Raw genomic sequence first — 6,719 nt, forward strand, 5'->3', positions numbered from 1 at the left:
TAGAAGGGGTTCCTGGAACAGATCCAGTGGAGACGGGGCCTGTAGCTCAGGGGATTAGAGCACGTGGCTACGAACCACGGTGTCGGGGGTTCGAATCCCTCCTCGCCCAAAATCATCCCTAAACGTCCCTTCCCTCTCAGTGGTAAGTAGGCAAGCAAAGATTGTGATTCCGGGCGCGGACGCAGAGCTGAAGCTGTGGGACTTGATCCTTCGCAAAGGCATGACTCTCTCGCCAAAACGGAATGATATATGACCTGACTCTTTCGATAGTAAGCCTGATATTTAGTAGTCTCCAGCAGTAGCTTCTACAAGTAATTCATTGGTTCCCCCTCGAGTTGAATTCCCCGTTGGGAATAGTCCCGATTGGGACTCCGGAACGGGGTATTGTCACGGATCCACACCGACAGAACATCCCCCCCTGTGGGGGGAACCCCATCGGGAAGAATTCCCGGGGGTGGAATCTCCGGTTTTACAATCTAGTAACAAGTCGAGCGAGTAGAAGCCTTCGATACATCTAGACTCCGACGAGGACAAAACAAAGATTGATTGATTTGCTTATCCCAACCATTCAGTACTCTGGAGTAGGGATTCTCGAAGAAGCGACGCTAGACTCGGATCCTTAGAAGCATTAGATTGGCCAAGAGAAGGGAGGGTATGGAGTCTTCTATCCATTATTAGAGCTTAAAATAGGCATGATATTGAATCCTCTATCGGTTGATCGACTATATGGTTATAGTCCCGATTCGGCATACGGGTGTGGGAGAACTACCTCATTACTGAGAATCTCGAATGTGGATAATGTAAATCTTCAAAGATACTATCGGTTTCTACGATATATATTATGAGGAGGTACCTCCCCCTCCCCTGACGTAAGTGAAGTATTATCCCTATTGAAGGGAGGTACATCATCTAGACTATCTTCTATCCTACTGGAAATGGATGAATCTCCCCGGGTGGGATTTGAACCTACGACCAATCGGTTAACAGCCGACCGCTCTACCGCTGAGCTACCGAGGAAAGTGGCAGATGATTCAATCCCATATACTTCCAGAGACTCTTGTTCCTTGAGCCGCCCCTTGATCTGCAAGACGTTAACCACTCGAAGACCCAAAGCTTTCTTCGAGACTTCATGAACCTCGCGTACACCCTAACTCTCATTATAGGAAGAAGCAGTAATGATAGCAATCCCTTTTGCCTTCTCGGATAGAGCCTACGAATCGGGGGGGGGGCTGGTGTGGAAGATCTCGGTCATGGTTGATCTTGGTCGTGATTGATCGCCCCCCCCCCAACCCCAAGATGCATATCGATCGATCACCAATCACTAGTTTCTATTTCTCCTTTTCCGGAAAACATAGTAGAATAGTCACAGGATACTTATAGAGGTATAAGGAATATCTTGGAAAGGAGAAGAAAAAAACTCTTAGGAGACAAGAGAAACGAAGGCAGTTAGCAGTAGAATAATACCAATCATCAATCCGAATGAATAAGAAGATACTCTCCCGCCCTCCCCATATCTTGCGCTTTCTCCACCTATGGAACTCAAAATACCGGTGCCATTAATAATTCCGTCAATTACCCATTGGTCGAAAAGAAGAGTTAACTCACCCAGGAATCGAATACCTCTCACTAGAAGGATATCGTAGTAATGATCGATGTAACCCCGGTTGTGTGACCAGTCCCCAATGAGACGGTTAAATGAACCCATAGATTGTTTGGCAAAAGGATCAATATCACCGCAAGGTTGTGTGTGAGAGGATATCGGTCCATAAATCACGTAGGAGATAGATATTCCGGCTAGTGATAGACCAACCGAACCTGCTGAATCTATTAGCAATTGTACCAAATTTTCGGGATTGTTGTTGTCCTCTGAAAAGCCTGCAAGGGGAGTTAACCACTCGGATAGCAAATCGGGACCAGTTTCTCCTCCAGCGAGATTGACTCCTATTGATCCAACCAACGAAGTTGGTATCGACAGTACTACTGAAGGCAATACCATCGAAACGTCTGATTCCTTAGGATATAGAGACTCAGAACGAATATTGGACTCTGCAGAAACTTTTCTATCGACTGAATCTTCCCCGTCATAACCTCCTGCTGAATCGACTCCTTCGTCTCGCGGGGGTGGAGGAACATCATACCCATCTCCACTCGTTGCTATCGTTTTGGTGTTACTCCGAATGACACTATTCATAGAGGAATGGGATGAATTGGTACCGCCACCGGCGCGTAGATTCCCCTCAAACGTGAGGAGATAGATGCGGAACATGTAGAAAGCAGTTGGAACTGCTGTGAATGAGGCTATACATCCGGGGGGAAAGGAACGTAGCCAACTCTTTGCAATAATTTCATCTTTGGACCGGAAACGAGCTAGAGGTGGTATACCACAGAGAGAGAGAGTACCTGAAAGAAAAGTGATTCCAGTAATTGGCATATATTTTCGCGAACCACCCGTGGGAGACATATTTTGACTTCTATTGGGAGAGTATCCGACAACCCTTTCCATCGAATGAATTACTGAACCGGATCCGGGAAATAGCAAAGCTTTGGGATGGGCATGTGTAATGAGGTGAAACAACGAAGGTTTATAAGCACCGAGACCTAGAGCCAGCATCATGTAGCCCAATTGAGACATAGTAGAATAAGCTAAACCTTTCTTGATATCCTTCTGGGCAAGAGCTATCGTCGCTCCCAGTAGAGCCGTTATTCCGCCTATCCAGGAGATAACATTCATGCTTAGAGGTAAGGTTTCAAACAATTCAAGCATTCGAGCTACAAAAAAAATTCCCGCAGCTACCATAGTAGCGGCGTGTATAAGAGCCGAAATAGGTGTGGGTCCTTCCGTTGCATCGGGCAACCATACGTGGAGTGGGGATTGTGCAGATTTAGATACCGGACCCAAAAATGGTAGAGGAGCACATGTATTGGCAAGGGAGGAGCCGGCGCTGTTGTTATCAATCAACTCACTAAATCAATCACACGATTCGCGGATCTCGAAACTACCAGTTATCCAATACGTACCTAATATACCCAATAATAATCCGAAATCTCCTGTACGATTAGTTGCAAAAGCTTTTTGGCAGGCATTAGCAGCACTTGGTCGTGCGAACCAAAAACCTATCGGCGAGTAAGAGCACATCCCTACTAATTCCCGAAAAACATGAATCTGTATTGGATTGGGACTGAACACTAATCCTGACGTGGAGGCAGTGGAGAAACTTAAATAGACGGGAAACCTTACGTATCCCTAGTCGTGACGCATATGACTATCACTGTAAATCATAACCAAGACACCTATGGTGGTGACTGATATCGACGTAATGGAAGTAAGTGAATCAACTGAAAATCCTATCTTTGGAGAAATATCGTCGTTGGGAATCCATGACCATGAGTATTCAAAAGTGGAGCGACCAGTAACTTGTTGCCAGAATGTTGCGATAGAGACGGACATAGCTGCGGCTAATGAAAGAACACTGAGCATAGCACGTATACGACGAAGGCTCTTAGTGGCTTTTGGAAAAAGAAACGATGCCAATCCGATCAAACCAGAGGTTACGAATGGGCGTGAGGGGACAATCCAAGCACATTCATAAGATAATTCCATAAACATATTTAACCCGGGTTGGAACTCTTTCTGTCAATAGTTGTCAGATATATGGAGCGTCGAAGAATGGAATATATATGGACAGGTGAGATCACGCGTATCAAACCGAATAATCCATTTGTTTCTCGTTCTGGTGCGAGCCCGGCGTCGAGACTTGACAGGAATCAAATGTGTCGGAGATACTTATCTAGGTTCCATTTTTTGACCCCAAACCGATTGAGTTGTTTTGGGTTATTTTTCACACGACAAGACTATTACGGATAGACATGCAGCAATTGATACTGGAGGAAAACAACTCCGAGTAGAACCGGGGAGATTCTATGATGTTCGTCACTTCGCTCTGCTTGGGCACAACGCATCAGAGTCCAATACGGTAATGTCGATATATCGAGTTTCATTGGTTTGTCACGGATCCAAAATTGATCTCGGACATCCCCGGCTGAGTAACGCAACTGCTAGGGGGCGCGTCTTGCCTCCCTGTTTCGAGAGGAAGAAAGTGATACGGAAGATCCATTCTAAGAAGAAGACGCGAAGGAAATCGGGATACAGACAGGATTTGGTTCGATCTGTAGTAGATCCCATTTGCTTAAATGGAAAGGAGTTGGTTGGTTAGCAAATTGTTATCATAAAGAAGTCAATGATTCTTGCTGGGATTCTTTTGCATAGAATGGAAACCCAGTTCCCCCAGTTGTTCCCCTTCTAATGATTCTACGCAATCACCCCCTCCCTCATTATATTGATTCTACTCGTACGTATCAACATACTCGTCGCATTCATTTCGATGATAAAACCGAATAGATAGATTTCATTATGGCAGTTCCAAAAAAACGTACTTCTAGGTCGCGGAGGAAGATTCGCAATCATATTTGGAAGACCCAAACTAATGAAGTAGCATCGAAAGCTTTTTCTCCAGCTAAATCCATTTTGACTGGACGGTCGAGAAGTTTTTACTATGTGACAAATGAAAAAATTTCTGAAACTGGTCAGTAGTACTCCCCGGTTGTAACAGGAATTGCCGTATCAATAGGACGTGGGGTCGGTCGGAATAGATAGTGAACTATATTTGTTTGTTGGAACGGGGAAGACGAGATAAGTGATTGTTGGAACTTATTGATGAATTTGGATCCCTAGTAAGTAGTACGGGTACATGTTGATATTATTGCGTGACGGTACCGTGCGGTAAATAAAATCCAAATACTAACAGAGTTGTATCAATGAATGTTGGTAATAACCACGAGGGGGGGGGGGTTACGTGCATGAAGAAGGAGCCCAATCCCTCTCTTCCTTCCTATGATACAAGGGTCTCGATCACGATCATCGATTTATCTCTATCCCTACTACGAATGGGTATGGGTCGATAACACCCAAAGAGAATCGGGAGATAAATCTGCGTTCCCGGAACGGGAACGTCTTCTATTCCGTTTAAAATATGTTCCGACCTCGTTTATTCGGAATAGCAGGATTTGAACCTGCGACCTCCATCACCCCAAGATGGCACGCTACCGAGCTACGCCATATCCCGTTATTCCTATACAAGTATAGCGCCGTATACCTAATCAACTATAGACAGGGAAGGTCCCTTGTTGTGCGTGTGTACTCTCCCCCAGGAAGATTGACGATTCACCCGAAGATGTGATATCATTAATTACGATAAGTATAACGAGTAGCGAGCCGCTATGGTGAAATTGGTAGACACGCTGCTCTTAGGAAGCAGTGCTAGAGCATCTCGGTTCGAATCCGAGTAGCGGCATTTAATTTCAACCTGCAGGCGAGGGCTGTGTCTGATACAACCACTGGGAAAAGCAGTAGGAATAGGGAATTCTCCCCGTTTCGACGTTTAAGGGGTAAACCCGAAATCTCCTGGGAATAATGGGTGGGTGGTACATACTCTCCAAAATCTCACTAATTCACTGGATTCTCCTCATTACGATTCACACCGATATAGAGCACATATTCGCTCACATTTCTTTTCTTACGCTTCTTTCCGTCACTCTGTTTCACCGGATGGGGCTGGCTCGCAAGCTCAAGAGACTCATTAGTTTGAGCGTTGGAGGTATGACAATTGCTTTCATCTGTATAACGGGATTTACGACGATTCGTCGGATTCAACCCAAACATCTACCACCGAGCAATCTACATGAATCATCTATGTTTCTTTCACGGAGCTTCTCCCCAATGCATGTAATTATGAGAATTAGGAGTCGGAACGAATGGTCAGGTGCAGTCACGGCACCAGGTGCCATGTCGACCCATGGATTCGCAACTCTGGGTCTTCCTGAGGAAATGCAACAATCCACACCGCTAGTACCTGCTCTGCAACCTCATCGGTTAATGACGCATGTAAGTATGATGCCACTAAGCCATGTGACTTCGTTATGTGGATCTCCATCAGCAACATCTCCACCGATTGCCACCTATGACGCAGAACAATTTTCTATCCCCGGTCCAAATCAAGAATTTCCTACCTGGACCCCCTCTCCGGGAGTGGATATACACTGCTACGAGCAGGCAGGAAGTAATCCGAGAAACAGTTTTCATCGACTATCCTTGAATTCACGTAGGTGCCGATTGATCCACCAATTGGACCGATGGAGTTATCGAATCATCAGCTTAGGGTTTCCTCTACTGACTGTTGGTATTCTCTCTGGAGCAGTGTGGGCTAATGAAGCGTGGGGATCCTACTGGAGCCGGGACCCTAAGGAAACCTGGGCATTAGTGACTCGGCTGATATATGCTATTCATCTCCATACCAGAATAACTAGTGGTTGGCAGGGGGAAGGGCCTGCTATTGTAGCATCTACAGGATTCTTCATTGCTTGGATTTGTTTCTCAGGGGTTAATCCACCAGGAATCGGTTTACATAATCACGGGTGGCTTACTTAATAATTAGGTAGAAGACCGCTAATTCGATCGGGGGGAGAGATAACAAAAAATGTTACCTCGTCAGATGCTTGAAGTGTTACATGTAATCAATTCGTGATTTGAATCAGAGTCTGCATGAGGAATCGCGCTGTGGATTCCTCACCCAGACATTCATGCAATTACGTCGCCAGCGGCATGGATTCCCACTGCCTTCCCTTATAGGAATTAATACCAGAACCGCTTCCAAGAGTAATCC

Source organism: Dipteris shenzhenensis, unplaced genomic scaffold, assembly GCF_047967505.1.
Source record: "Dipteris shenzhenensis isolate YYH24624 ecotype China unplaced genomic scaffold, Dip_SZ_1.0 scaf0347, whole genome shotgun sequence".
Lineage (NCBI taxonomy): Eukaryota > Viridiplantae > Streptophyta > Polypodiopsida > Gleicheniales > Dipteridaceae > Dipteris > Dipteris shenzhenensis.